Below are 15,455 nucleotides of genomic sequence, written 5' to 3'. Positions count from 1 at the left end.
AATTGCACAGGTTTTGCCCAGAGGCAGACAGCACTCAGGCCTCAGAGTTCGTGAACTTTTTGCTAATTATTTTGTAACCCCTGAGGGAGCCATACCCTGGCAAGGAAATGTTGTCCCATGATTTTTTTTATTTATTGTGTATTGATTATGTTTATTAAAATAATCATACTATTTTTTTTAATTTTTGGCCACAATGCCCTAACATTTTTGTTAAAAATAAACACATATATTGCTGAACAAACAAACTTTAATTTTTATTTGAGTAACAAACAAACACAAGCAGCCTTTATTTTGGCATAACTAAGAACTAGCCAAAGTTGGCAATGCTTGTGGTATTAAAGCAATACCAAACATTACAAATCCAAAAAAGAATGTTGGGATGTGGAGGGTGAGGTTGGTTTGTGTGAGGTTTGGGTTTTGGAGGGTTGCTGTGTGGTTGGAGGCAAAGGGACATTGTGTGCTTGGGTGTGGATATGTGGATATGAGGTGGGTTGATGGCTTCCTGACTGTGACTATAGGCTTCAGGTAGTCCATGTGCCCAACCAGGAGCATTTTCAGAATGCTAAGATAGTCTTGGTCTGCGATGGACAAAAGGCCCTTGCTATTGTGCTCCTTAATGCTAACCTTCACCATGGCCATAAACATCTGAAAAGCTTGTTTGTGGCCCAAGGTGGTACCAATCAGTATAAAAATAGGATGGAGCAGATGATGAATTCATTTGTGGGCAAGTATGTTGATGCATCGATGTGTGGTGGCCATGGACTTGATGAGGTTCATGGGGATGCGGATGCTCAGTGTTTGTGGGATGACTTCTGTTAATATGTTGAACAATGTTTTCACTGTGGACTGTCTCAGTCTGTTGATCAGTGGATGAAGGAGAATGTATGGAGGCTGGTGATAATGGTGCTGGTGTGAAAACAGTGCTGGCTGATATTTGTGAAAGATTTTGTGTTTGAGCCCTTCTTTCTATACATGCAAAGATGGGTTGTGGGTTATTTGGCGGGATGGCAGCATTATTAAGGTGCAATATGGCAGCTTTAGTAGGCAGCCATAATTGCTGAGGAATTAGCCCTAGGTGCTGCGCCAAACATTGGCCAAATGCTTCCTCACCATCGTCAGATATTGTGTGTGAAATGTAGTCAAGCACGCAAATGTCAACCTGACGTCAGATGGCTACACTTTGGTGCTCTCACCTTCTTCTTAATCGACGCGGAATTACAATCGCTTGGGGGGAGATTTCAAGGGCCAGGGTTTGGCTGCTGCTTCTTGCATGCTCCTCTTGATCAGTCGGAAGTTGAGCTTGGGATGCAGGAATAAGCTCCTCCTCTGCAGATGGGCGAGTAGCATTCTCGTCTGCTGTTACTGGTCCTTCATTTTGGGACTGGGCAGGCTCCGCCTCAGAGGCTTGGTCAGCTTCCGGTAAGCTAGATTCTGTTCTATAATGCAGACACATATTGCAAAATGTATGTGCAAATTGATTTAAACTAAGGACAGTTTGACAAAACACAATGTTCTTACAGTCTTAAATCCATGACTGGTGCCAAAAAAATTCAGCTATATATGACCTTTTTTTCCCAATTCCTGAACCACTTTTCTGGCGATTCTGCGGCTCCCTCCTGTACTGATCCCGACAGCTTCACCATCTGCGTTGCACATCATTCATTAAAACAAAAAAATAAAAAAGGTGGGACATATTAAAAAAAAAAAAACAACAAAAAAATACAAAAAGAAATTACATTGTAGGGAACACTTGGCCAGACAATACATCACAGAATAGCAATGTTAAATTAAGAAACAATTAGGAAAGAGTATCCTGCCAGCAAGCTAAGATTGAATGATAAAATATGGCAAGTACTAAAAGGTGGATGGTAAAACAATGTTACCAATAGCTTGCATTCAACAGTCAAACAGCAAGGTATTAAAAAAGGGCAGAATGGCAAATGAGGCTGGTAAGCAAACAGTATGGGAACAAGTAGAGAGTGAAAAAACTCATATGTACATGTGTACGACCCAACACATGACACAAGGGTGTTTTTGTAAGAATTTTTGTATGGGTGTAAAGAATAAACATTTTCTAGTACAGTTAAAAAAAGAGTGGCACTTTAAAAGTTGCAAAAGGAACTTGCTTTCTGGGTTAAATATAAATGTTCACTAAAACAAGGCTCTTTTAATAAAACAGCTTCTACATATAGGAAAAAAAATATTCAACATTACTCCTTCCCAGCTGCACCTCTGGTGCACTTTTGGCATAATTCAGAAACAATTGCCAAAATATACACTGTATGTCCACAATGCGTCGCTTAGATTTCGGTTTTGATAGTTGGGGGTCTCATGAATCCCACAGTTCAGGCCTCTCTTGTACTAGCACCAACAGCATGTCAACATTAATTGTACAGGACATGGCGAAATAATCACAGAACTTAACTCCATGAAGATGGATCTCATGGAATGCTTTTCTGTGACTGGTTTTTCAACCATCCCTCACAACACTTCCTTGTGTGTCATTTCCTGTTCTATTTATTGGAGCATGTTCATGGTTTCATGTTTTTTTGGTGTATCATATTTTGTACACATTTGTGTTATCCAGGACCAGGTTTAGTGTATCATCTGTCATAAGCACGGGACCTTGGGTGATGTGTTATTGTCATTGTAGTTTTTAATGGTGTTTTATTATGTATGGGTCTTGTTGTGGTCTGTCATCTAAATAAAATTGTTATACATTTTTCTATAATAAGGTGGGCGCTATTCTTATGCATTGGTCTTTTTCCTCTCCTCTTTTTAACATGCAATCACCATCGGGGGTAAAGGGGTTAATTCATTCATTGTTTGCCTATAGAAAGTAATTTTATTGGCAATGCCCTCATAGGTTTATGTCCCGCCACAAACAATGATTTTTTAAGCTTTATTTACAGTCATTTCACCCCAAGAATGAGCATTGTGCCTGTTCATTTAGATGGCCGATAGTGGGGAGTGAGCATTCCTACACATGCTTGTTCCTCAATTATTATCTAAATAAGCATTAAATATTTTACCACCGAAGATCTTTGTCATTGTCTAGTTTTACAGAAGAGCCATATTACATGCAGTATGATGTGAAATCCCATAAACCTGTCAGCAGCAGTTACAAAGCATGCATATGCTATATTATACTTGTTACTCAATAGCAGGATCAGATGTGAATTCATAATCGCTGCCCCTGGAGAGGTTCATTCATGAAAAACAGCCCGTGGGTACAGGGACTCCAGGGATAAAGACTTGAATCTCCGCTAGCGGATGTATGAATCTGCTTTTTTCCATATCATGGAAAGTTTTGTCTACATGGCGGATTTCTATTGGCTGTACTATAGTTTCTCATTTCCAGTCCGACTTACTGAAAAAAGCAACATCAGGCTGAAAATTATAATTTTCAGCCAGTTGAGTGGTTACAAAGACGTGACTGCTGCATGCGTACTATTTTCTTTAAAAGACATCGGCTCCATATTTTTATTGCTATCTTGCTATCTATATTGTCTTGAGATTGCATAGTCCAGGGTTTATGCAGTGTTCACATTGTGCAGATTCTGGAACATGTGGTCCTTGTCATATTGCTTTCATAATGTGACAGTATTTAACAGAGAGGATTGTGGACTAAGGGTGGTTTCACATTAGCGCTTTTTAAGCGCACGCACGGCCGGGGGTAGCTCCGCCCCCGAGCCGGCTCTCTGCCCGACGTGCCCGCCCCTTGCTTGTAGCGCCGCCTCCTAGCGCACAGCGGCGCCTGCGATCGGCGCACCCTATCTTTAGCATAGGGTGCGCAGATCGTGCGCAGGCCGTGCGCTAGTTGCGCTTTGACCTGCGCTGCACACTTTTGACGGTGCGCCGTGCGCGCCAAAATCCGAAAAGTTTGATTTTGGCGCGCACAGCGCACCGTCAAAAGTGCGCAGCGCAGGTCAAAGCGCAACTAGCGCACGGCCTGCGCACGATCTGCGCACCCTATGCTAAAGATAGGGTGTGCCGATCGCAGGCGCCGCTGTGAGCTAGGAGGCGGCGCTACAAGCAAGGGGCAGGCACGCCGGGCAGAGAGCCGGCTCGGGGGCGGAGCTACCCCGGCCGTGCGTGCGCTTAAAAAGCGCTAATGTGAAACCACCCTAAATAATAAAAACTAGCTGTTTTTTTTTATTTTAGTCTATATTGACCTTTATGTAAAATATGTAACTCTGAAAGAACTCGCTAACTACTTCAAAAGAATGGGTCTACGAAGGAAAAGGAAGCCGCCTGGTATCTCTCTGTGGAACACAGCATTAAGTGTGGACTCCTTCAGGTGTCAGCCATGATAATAATTCTGGGAGAGGAAAGTGAATGATTTTACTGGAACTGTGCTAGTAAAGTAGAAAGGTCTCTGAGTCTGAGGAGATCACCCTCTGCAGTTATAATATTGATGCAAGAACTATCAGTCAATTACAATACCCTGCTACCATTTATATGCTGATATTCTTATAACCGGGGGTATCCAGACTATTACTGGAGGGGAAGGAGCGTGTTGAACCTTATCCCTTGTCTTCTATAACTGTACCAGTAAAATAAGAGTTAATATCATTGTGATACCTGGTCACTAGGAATAAGTGCATTTTTGAGATATCTATTCTCAATAATTCTTAAGTACTGCTTGTTGATTACTAGGATACCTGTTTAATTGTACATTTGAATATAGATTTCACAGTTTGTTAAAGGGGTAGATGCTCTCTTACTCTTCAGATATTATAATAGCCTAATACTACTGCCTCTAAAGTTGTCACACTAATACTAACCCTAACCTGTGACAAATTAAGGTGCTAAAAAGGGGGTTCTCTGTTACTGTTTTCGAGGGAACACCTTTAAAGCTTCTTTTTTGGTTGACGATTTATACATACCAAAGATTAAAGGCCTACCCTTTAAAATGGTGAAAAATGAGGATGAATGAACGCATGGAGATCAACATCCAACACTGCGGAGACACCATCGTTTCTCAACACAGTGATTCTAGAGCAATGCCCCATCCCTTGTGGGACATATGTAAAAACATGCAAAACACAAGCCGCGGAGACACCATCACATGATTCTCAACGCAAGCAATGACTAGCCAGGTCTTTCCCCGGGAAGGAGCAACCGCAGGAAGGGCAGTCCTTTAAAATGGAACCAGGAAGCTTTAAAACAAAAATACCCGGTAACAAAAATGCCAAAACAAAAAACGCTACTAGCCAAAGATTTCATGAGGATTCAGCTAATCTAACTAGCCCCATAAAAACAAGATCTCTTAAGGGAGAGAGGATATCTTCTAATTCTTCTAACTCATCTAAAGGTACACCTAACACTTCATATAACAATGCTGTAAAAGGGATAACAGATCAGAGAGATCCGTCTTTTGGCTCTCACCAATGTCATGCTCATACACGGAGCAATTCTAACCCAGTTAAAACGCATACAGTTCATAAGGCAGAAGATAATAAAATGTATGTATCTCAATCGAATAAGAGAAAAGAACCAGACCACCAAAATTTGGGAGAAGGTGCAGCAGCATCTGATTCTGATTGTGAGTCTGTAGACTCTTCCCCAAATAGCACCCCTATTAAACAACTCACTAAGGATGTCATACACTCTCGTTTGCTCCTGACCCGTCATTCTCTGATGTTAATTACAACGACTTTTTGACATCAGAAAGGCAGGTCACCGAAGGAGTACTCGCAAATTTTTGTAAATCCATCAGCGAGTCCATCCAACTTGGATTCGAATCTCAGAAAAATGATTTACAGGAAATCCGTAATAAATTCTCTCAAAAATTTGAAATACATGAAGAGAGAATATCAAAAGTGGAGGATAAGACGGAATCGCTAATAAAACAAAATTCTGATTTAAGAGCTGAGCTTTTGTCCGTAAAAGCCAAATTAACAGATCTGGAGGACAGAAGCAGGAGAAACAATCTCAAGATAAGAGGGATACCAGAAAATGTACCACAAGAGGATCTATCAGGTTATACGAAAACAATGTTTAAAAAAATCCTCCCCTCACTGACTGATTTATAAATCACAATCGATAGGATTTACCGCCTGCCCCGCCCAAGAGGTATCTCTATAGAAAAACCAAGAGATACTATACTCCATTTACATTTCTTTGAAACCAAAGAAAGAATCCTAAAATGTATCAGAGAGAAAAATTCCCTCCCCACTCCGTATGAGCAGCTAAAAATCTTCGCTGACTTTTCAGAGTCGACTATGGATGCAAGGAAAGCCTTTAAAGAGACCACAGCTAAACTAAGGGAACTAGGGATTTTCTATAGATGGGGCTTCCCAACAAAACTACTTGTCCTGTATAGAGGTAAAACTGTCCCACTCTTCTCCCCAAAAGATGGTCTCGAGTTCCTACAGGAGGACCCATCTAACAAAGATAAAGGTTAAATAATGATGTATCATTGATGCTTGCCTTTTCTTTCTATCTGAAAAATGTTATAAGGTGTCTTAAGAAAATGATGTCATATTACTAAATAATATATTTATAGCTTCATGGGAACTAGCCACAATTTGGCTTTTTTAAGTCCCCAAAAAGGAGAGGTACCACATTTTGTGGGTTTCCTCCAGGAGGACTCTATTGGTCAATTTCTCTTTTGGTGTTCACAGTTTTGTATTTCTTTGTTCTGTAAGATAAATTTCTGTTTATCTTTTCTTTTCCAAAAATTTTATTTTTGATTTGAACAGGGAAAGAAGTTGGAAATGGAGGGGTTCTAGCCCTTTCCATTAAGTCCCCAGGTTGGTAAGTAGATGGCATTCCAAATAGGAAGACATGAAAATAAAAATTCTTTCACACAACGTTAAAGGCCTGAACAGCCCACACAAGCGTTACAAAACTTGGAAGGAGTTAAAACAAACTCAGTCAAATGTAGCTTGCCTACAAGAGGTTAAATTAACCAAAGATAACCACCCCTACTTTCAGCACAAAGACTTCCCCCATATCTTTAAGGCTCTTAAAAACAAAAAGAGTGCTGGCGTAATAACGGCCATTAATAAGAATATTCCCTTTCAGTTGGTTGAGGAATTTGTTGATCCACAAGGAAGGTTTCACATTCTTATTTGCAAACTGAATTTCAATTTATGCACAATCGTAAACATTTATGCCCCTAATAGTGGCCAACTTTACTTTTTTAATAAGCTGATGAGGAAAATCAATGACGTCAAAAAAGGTGATTTAATACTAGTGGGGGACTTCAACTTGGTACCAGAGAGAAATATTGATTCGTCATCCTTGTCTACATCTATGTCAAACCGATCCCTTGGTAACTGGATCAAACAAAACGAGTTGTTTGACATCTTTAGATGTCTCAACACCTCTTCAAGAGAATATACCTTTTACTCTGATGTATACAAAACATCTTCAAGAATAGATTTAGTATTAACCAATGTCCTTTCCTTAACAAAATTCAAAAAAATTGAGATTTTGGAGAAATCCTTCTCAGATCATGCCCCAGTGTTAACAGTATTTGAGTCAGGCCCACCCATGAGCAATACCTTTTTATGGAAGGTTAATCCCACTCTTTTAAACAATCAGAAGTATAGAGACATCATAAAAGATACGATTAACAACTACTTTAATGAGAACTCTATGGAGGAGACCGACCCCTTCACTCTATGGAACGCCCACAAAGCAGTCCTTAGAGGGTGTCTCATACAATTATCTGCAAGGTACAAAAAAGAAAAAAGAGAAAAGATTACCAATCTCCAAACCCAGATTGCTTCTAAAGAAAAACAACAAAATAACCTATCTGTCCCATCACAGGAGATTTACTTAGAGATCCTGCGACTAAAGGCCCCTTTACATTTAGCGATGCACCAGCGATCCCGACCACGATATGACCCGGTCAGGATCACTGGTGCATCGATAAATGGTCGCTAGTGAGCTGCCACACAGGCAGATCTCACAGCGATGTAGCGATGCAGCAGCGGTCGTTACTTACCTTTCAGACGCGGCGATCCTGACGTCCTCCTGCCCGTGTCTATGCGTCGCTCGTCGGCACCAGCAGGAAGCGCCCGACGAGAAATGGAGCTGCACGATCTCACGCGATCAGCGACAGACAGCGGGGGAGCCGGTCGGAGGTAAGTATCACACATAGCGATATCGCTAGCGATATTGCTGCTGCGTCACAAAATCGGTGTGGCTTTAGCGATATCGCTAGCGATATCGCTATGTGTAAAGGCCCCTTAAGACAAGAATTGAGATCTGAGATTTTATCAGAGTACGACTCTATCATCAGGGCATCAAAATTTAAAACCTACGCTTCAATAAATAAACCCACTAAATATATGACAAACAAAATAAAGCAATCTTGGATAAACAGGAGGATCGTTAAAATCAAATCCCCTTCAGGAGAAACGAAGTATCATCCTTCGGATATCGCGGAAATCTTTGCTGAATACTTCCAAAACCTCTATAATCTGAAAAACGACCCATCGACCACTACCCCTAACAAAAAGGAGATTGACCTTTTTTTTCTGACCTGAACCTCCCCCAAATAGAAAATATAGACTTAAATTTACTAAACCAGCCATTTAAAGTAGAGGAAATCATAAAAACCAGCAATAACTTAAACAAAATAAATCCCCAGGACCTGATGGGTTCACCAACGAATATTTTAAAACATATGTAAATATCACCTCCCCTCATTTAAGGTCATTATTCAACCATGCCTCACAACTCAGATCATTCCCGAAGGAAATGATGGAGGCTTCCATAATAATGATCCCCAAAGAAAGTGGAGACCAAGAAGAGGTTAAGAACTATCGTCCGATATCTCTAATAATCACTGATATAAAGATATACTCAAAGATCCTAGCAGACCGCTTAAAGAACTTCTTACCTCATCTCATTAAAAACGACCAAGTAGGTTTCATCTGCGGTAGACAGGTTACGGATGGCACGAGAAGGGTCTTGAACGTATTTAATATGGCTAAAATTTTTAGGTCTCCCTCTCTGTTTATTTCATTAGATGCCCAGAAAGCCTTTGATAGGGTGAACTGGGACTATCTAAAGACTACTATGTTGAAATTTGGGTTCGATAACAAATTTATTTAATCGTTTTTTGCATTATATTCCAACCCTAATGCAAAAACTTACATCAACAACCACCTCTCCAAACAATTTTACATAACTAATGGAACAAGGCAAGGGTGTCCCCTATCACCCTTATTGTTCGCCATAGCAATTGAACCCCTAGCTGAAAAGATTAGACAGAACAATTCTATTGTGGGCTTGAAAACTAAGAAATATCACCATAAACTGAGCCTATTCGCTGATGATCTTGTATCGGTCACCGACCCTGCAAACTCTCTTGATGCTCTTATGACAGTACTAGAAGGTTTCTCCAAGGTCTCTTACTTTAAAATAAATGCCCAAAAATCCAAAATATTACAATTTAATCTAAGTTCTCTAGAATCCGAAGCTCTTAGAAAACAAACAACCTTCCAATGGGAGGACAAAGAGCTGAATTATCTGGGAATCATTTTTCCTAAAGACTTAAAATCTATTTCCTTTAAGAACGTAGAACATCTCTTTGGAGTACTCTCTAAAGATCTCTCCAACTATAATAGGTGTAACCTGTCCTTGATGGGAAGAATACTAGTGATAAAATCGTATATACTACCTAAAATACTTTTTCTATTCAGAAACATACCTCTCACCATCCACACCTCATTCCTAGTAAGAATCCAAAAAATAATTAATTCCTTTGTATGGAAAGGGGGAAAACCCAGAGTTGCTATAAAAATTCTCTATAAAGAAAAGTGTAATGAAGGCCTGGCACTCCCGAACATCCGAGCCTACTTCCAGGCGTCACTTATCTTACAGAGCCATCAATGGTTTCGAGAGAATGAATCTCCTCTCTGGTTAGATTTAGAATTAGATCAATATGGGGATAAATCTATTTCAGACATATTTTTCAGACATTTATTATCACCTACAATTAATGACCATCACCATCCAATTCTGAATTCTATTTTTACCACTTGGAGGGATATAACAAAATTAAAAAAGAACGTTAACAGACAGAACAGCATAAAAAATTTTCCTCTAAAATTGCTACTTACGTTTTATAAGTGTCCAATCCCAGAAATGTGGATTGAGTCAAGAATTAGTAGAATTGGGGATATATGGGAAGGCCAACACGTCTTACCCGTCAGTGAGATTAAAAGTAAATTTAACATTCCATTTACCCAATTCCTGTCTTATCTTATCCTGAAAGAAGTCCCGCAGAAACTATTAAACAGCAGAGCCTTAAATCTTGGAATAATTGCCTCCACGTTTACAAATATCAACCACAAGACGATTTGGAGCCTCAAGAATGTCTACTCCTTCTTTAATGATGATACTGAATTTGTTAAAAATGCCTATATACAGAAATGGGAATTGGACCTTAATATTAAATTGGATGTGGAACATTGGAAAAAGGCTATCAAATTATCTAATGCCTCTACAATTTCTACAATTTTGCAGCAATCTTTCTATAAAACACTGATAAGGTGGCATTACACCCCAATAAGATTGCCTCACATAAGTACTAAATATTCTTCCCTATGCTGAAGAAACTGCGGCCTCCCAGGTAATTTATACCACATCTTTTGGGGTTGCCTGAAATTAAAAAACCTTTGGAAAGAGTTCACAGATCACATAGGTATCCTATCCGATAAAAAAGTTAAAGTTACACCACAATTAGCATTACTTTCTTTGAACTCCGAGGAAATTAACCCTTCAATAAGGTATGCTATGTTACACATCTTCTTGACTACCAGAAACACATTTGCATTCTGGTGGTTAAAGTCTGACCTACCTTCCTTCTCTGACATCTTAGATAAAGTCCGAGCCCATAGCTCTATGGAAAAAAGATTTGCCTTCATTAATAATACCTTAGCTTCCTACCATACCAAGTGGGACTCAAAATGACTTTGTATTGTATTGTTATGTCTTTACCGTTAGACTTAGTGGTAACTAAATAGTGTTTAACATAAAGGGACATTAGAAGGATAATACTGAAACGTATTACTGCCTTAATACCTAATGTATGAGAGTGAAATGATGTTAATTTTCTTTACCTGTATTTTTCTTTATGTGTGAATCAACACTGTAGAGCAGAGTTCTCTACTTTTTACTTTTCTTTCCTTAATTAACCCTTCCTTCCTTTCCTGTAAAATTTTGAAAATTTAATAAAAAAAAAAGAAAAAAGAATGGGTCTATGCAAAAATCAGCGTGTTTTCACGGACCATGTGTCCGTATGCAAAACACGCAGACATGTCCGTTTTGACTCGGACACACGGGCCGCAACACGTACAGCACACGTACAGCACACGGAGAACAGTGTACACTGTCCTCCGTGAGCATGGACGGCCGCTGGGGAGTAGCGCTACTGTAAGCACTGTTCCCCTGCATGTGGTGCTGAATGCGACTGTCATTCTCCCTGCTCTGCTGGCAACAGTGCGAGCAGGGAAAAATGAATGAAAAAAACGACGTGGGGTCCCCCTTATATTTTGAACCAACCCTGCAAAACTAACAGGTGGGGGCTGCTATTCTCAGGCTAATAAGGGGCCATGAATAGCAGCCCCCATCTGTTAGTTTTGCCGGGTTCGTTCAAAATATAAGGGGGACCCCACGTCATTTTTTTTCATTCTCGGGTACCTGCAGGCCGGGTACGGAACTAGAAAGGCTGCATCCTCTGTTCCCGGAGGGGAAGCCTGAGTGGAGCGGACCTTCCCCTGCTGCATGAGGGAAGCATGAGTGAGATGGAGCTTCCTGCTGACAGGAGGGGCGGGGAGAGCCAGAAAAGGGAGCGCAGCAGCAGAGAAATAAAAGGAAAAGGAGAAAGCCTGCTAAGCAGAGTAGTTTTGGCACCAGGGAAGAGCAGCGCACAGAGTGGTGAGTGGCACGCTCTGCCTTCCCTTCCCTCAGAGAGTTCCGGCACTGTAGCAGATGGCATAGAGAGGGCCCCGTCACCTGCAGAGCCAAGCGTGTACAGTAGCACGCCGGAGAGAGAGACCGCTGCAGAGCAGTGCAAAGTGGAGCAGAGCAGGGCTTTATACCAAGGGCAGAACCGAGCCATGTACATAGAGCTGAGACATGCACACCGAGTAGAGCTGAGCCAGCCATGCAGCAGCAGTGTGCAACCTAGTGCCAGTCGTCGCCTGCCACCAACAGTGGGGACCAGAGAGAAAGGGATGTACAGAGTGAGTCTGGTGACTGTCAGAAAGCAAGGCACAGAACACTCCGTGTCCGTGAGTATAACACACTTGCCCCATACGAGAGACCAAGGAGAGGACAGACCCTTGTACCCTGACCTTGGCGCTAACAACTCCTGGGCCACATGGGGCCCGTACCGGATCGTGACCCCTTTTACCGTCAGCCACTTTGGGCTCGCTTGACCGAGACTGTGAGGTTGCCGGCACCATTGAGTTTGCAGCAGGAGCTGCAGTATTAGGACTTCCTTATACGTTTGCTAAGATCTGACCCGTTGTATTGTACTGTACCTTTACTCTTCACCTCCCTGCCTGGAGTATTTCTCCTGTAAATAAACCTGTTAACCCTTGCTCTGTTGCCTGTGTTCCGTCACTGCATCCCGCATTCCTGCTTGTTATCCTCTTACATACCTAGCCAGAAATGGGTGTAAATGGACTGATCTTTAACTGGTTAACATATTGTACATATTTATGTTTTAGACTGTACATTAGAGAAAAGTGTTATATACTATATAATTTTTTTTATGTTGAAATAAAGTTTTCCATATCACAGAGGGAAGTGAATGAATAGCAGCACCAGTGTTAAAGCATGTAATCCTTTGTGCGGAGTAGTTGAGCCAGATTATAAATCCTTTATCAGCATTAATGTCCAATTTGGAGGTGCTCAGCATATATCAACATGTAGATATAAATAATTCAGAAAAAAATATGCGGCACTCACCATGAATGAACCTTGAATGAAAAGTCCTTTATTTCATGACTTTCATCTTAGATGGTAAGGTGCAGAGGGATGCGGGGAGAGAGGAGAGAGGACGACAGCCATTTCGCGTTACCACGCTTCAATGTGTCCAGGGTGCGGCATACTTTTTTCTGAATTATTTAAAGTTTTTAATATTTTTACAGTTTTCTTCTAATTCTTTTATAGTTCAGTTAATACAAAAAAATAATGAAAGTAGCACTACCGTTATGTTTTTGATTAGATAGTGAAGCATAGGCCATTATTAAAAAAATGTAGAGGTTCTTGTGTGTCTTTTGCAGTGTTTTCACCTATTCAAATTAATCTGAAAAAACTCAAGTAAAAATCCAAAAAGAGATGCAAAATGAGTTCAAAATAAGTGTATTTCCCACAGCATTATTTTCTGCCAACACTCTGAGTATTTGCAGCAAAAAATCAATGTGTGCACATATCCTTACTGTCAAAGTTTTATTTTTCTTCACCACAGACAAATGCATAGAAAAAAAGAGCATAAAAAATGTAAGAGGTGAACAAGCCCTTAGTTGATGTGCCATGTCTGGGTTATATGACATTGTATCACATTGTTGATGCTTTTATCTTATGGTTGACAGTGATAGACCAGTGACATACAGTCAGGATTGGACTAGACAAGAGAACAGGGAAATCCTCTATTGAGCCCCTATGGAATAGTGGGCCTCATATATAAGCAGTACTTAGTACAATATAATGGAATCACCATGTACAGACAAAGGCAGCATCTTATTAATTTAACAATCTACCCAGTTAATTGTTATATAAATTAGTGATTGAGGATTGTGTCATATTTGCATGTAGCTGAAAAGTGGAGCCCTGGAATTGGTTACTGGTGGGCCCTTGGCTCCCCAGTTTGACTCTGCATACAGCTTATGTAATGTCATAGTCATGTAGGCGGTTGGCCCTTGCTAAGAACTGAATTACACTGTGACTTTAAGAGACAATGCTCCCCTCTGATTTGTGTGCACTTGGACTAGTCCTTTCTCCCCTGCAACTTTCTGTGTTTTGGTTTTGAAGAAGAAGTAGGAAGTATGTCAGTTCAGAAAGTGAAGAGAGAGCATCATGCCAGTCAGAGTCAGGCAGGACAATAAGTGTGCTTTAGCAATGAGAGACTGGTCAATGAACAGCTTCAAGGGAGAAGATAGTGCTTGGTTACCACGGGACCGATCATCAGGACCGTGTCAGAAGGAAAGAGTCACATCTCACAAGCAGGATAGTTTTCCCCGAGCACCTATAATCTGAAAGAGAAAACAACACTGTGATAACATTAATCTCTCAACATTGAAAGTAGTAAAGAGACTTGCCCGGGTCTGGAAGAAGATGGATCAGTTAACTTGAAGGAAGAGCTCAACATAAACTCGGCTACACTACATCAGAACCAAGCAGCAGCTACCAGACTTTCTTCTAAGCTACAGAACTGTGAGTGAGACACTGATGTTCAGCTGTGTTAGGGTGTAGAGCAGGCTTCTTTAGCTCGGGTGCCAGGGCCGGATTGGCCATCTGGCATTTCTGGCAAATGCCAGAAGGGTCGGTCCCACTAATGAGCCGCTCGATCACCTGTACTCCCTCTTCAGTGTGCACGTCGGGCATTAGTTTGCCTTGCACACACAATCCGCTGCACTAATGAAACCAGCAGGAACCAGGAGCAGCGCTGTGCTGTTCTGTGCCACCTCTTGTCCCTGCTGATTTCAATTCTGCAGCGCGATCATGTACACAAGCAGGGGGGCTGTGCAGTTCCTTGTGCAGATGGTTTATGCCTCCCGGCATCCCGGCATGTACTGTACGTACCATAGAAATGTACAAGTGCCGGCCTGGCCATCCCAGCATTGCAGACACACACAAGATGATGTGAGTGGATGTCACCTGCGAGCTGGTCGGGCTGAGAGGAGCTTCTGCGATGGGGTCAGCATTGCTGGGGGCCGGAGCAGGAGATCTCTGGCAGGGTTGGATCTTGCCTTGTTGTGGTGTCTGCAGTCGCTCTGAGGCAGGTGAGATGATTTATTGCCCAGCTTGAAGCTTGACACAGATCGTGTCACGGTATCAGTGGGGTCATCGGCTGCAGTGTCACCCCATCTGTGTTGCAACAACGACTCCCAGTCCCAGAGTGGCTGCAGACAGCTGTATACAGAGTCATAGGCTGACTGCTCCTGAGCCTGGCCGCAGGACATCATACACTGCATATAATATATACAGCCATCATATATTATTATTATTTATTTATATAGCGCCATTAATTCCATGGTGCTGTACATGAGAAGGGGGGGTTAAATACAATGTTATAGATATCGTTAACAGTAAACAAATTTACAATGACTGAAGTGGTGCAAGAGAGTTAGTGCCCCGTTACATGCTTCAATGTCCCAGCGATCCCACCAGCGATCCCACCAATGATCCGACGTGGATGGGATCGCTGGGACATAGTTAGCTGATCGCTGGTGAGCTGTCACACAGACAGATCCACCAGC

The 15,455-nt window shown here is 41.5% G+C and overlaps 1 long non-coding RNA gene across 5 annotated transcripts in view; it reads right to left on the bottom strand.

The window, feature by feature from the left end:
* Positions 1–229: 229 nt before the first annotated feature.
* LOC141092660 (uncharacterized) overlaps positions 230–15,455 on the bottom strand; it is a 31,785-nt gene continuing 16,559 nt past the window's right edge. The window contains exons 3-5 of one of the 5 annotated variants that reach the window (XR_012232870.1): positions 14,147–14,228; positions 1,519–1,643; positions 230–1,436 (exon numbers count right to left, since the gene is read on the bottom strand). This is a non-coding gene — a long non-coding RNA (uncharacterized lncRNA). Of the gene's footprint in view, positions 1,644–13,411; positions 14,229–15,455 lie in introns of those variants that run through there. The other 4 variants (XR_012232869.1, XR_012232868.1, XR_012232867.1 and 1 more) reach the window with 4 other exon arrangements.

Source organism: Dendrobates tinctorius, unplaced genomic scaffold (genome assembly GCF_039654945.1).
Source record: "Dendrobates tinctorius isolate UK_male_01 unplaced genomic scaffold, ASM3965494v1 ptg000060l, whole genome shotgun sequence".
Lineage (NCBI taxonomy): Eukaryota > Metazoa > Chordata > Amphibia > Anura > Dendrobatidae > Dendrobates > Dendrobates tinctorius.
Note: the sequence above shows the minus strand (reverse complement) of the source record. Positions and strands in the feature narration are given on the sequence as shown.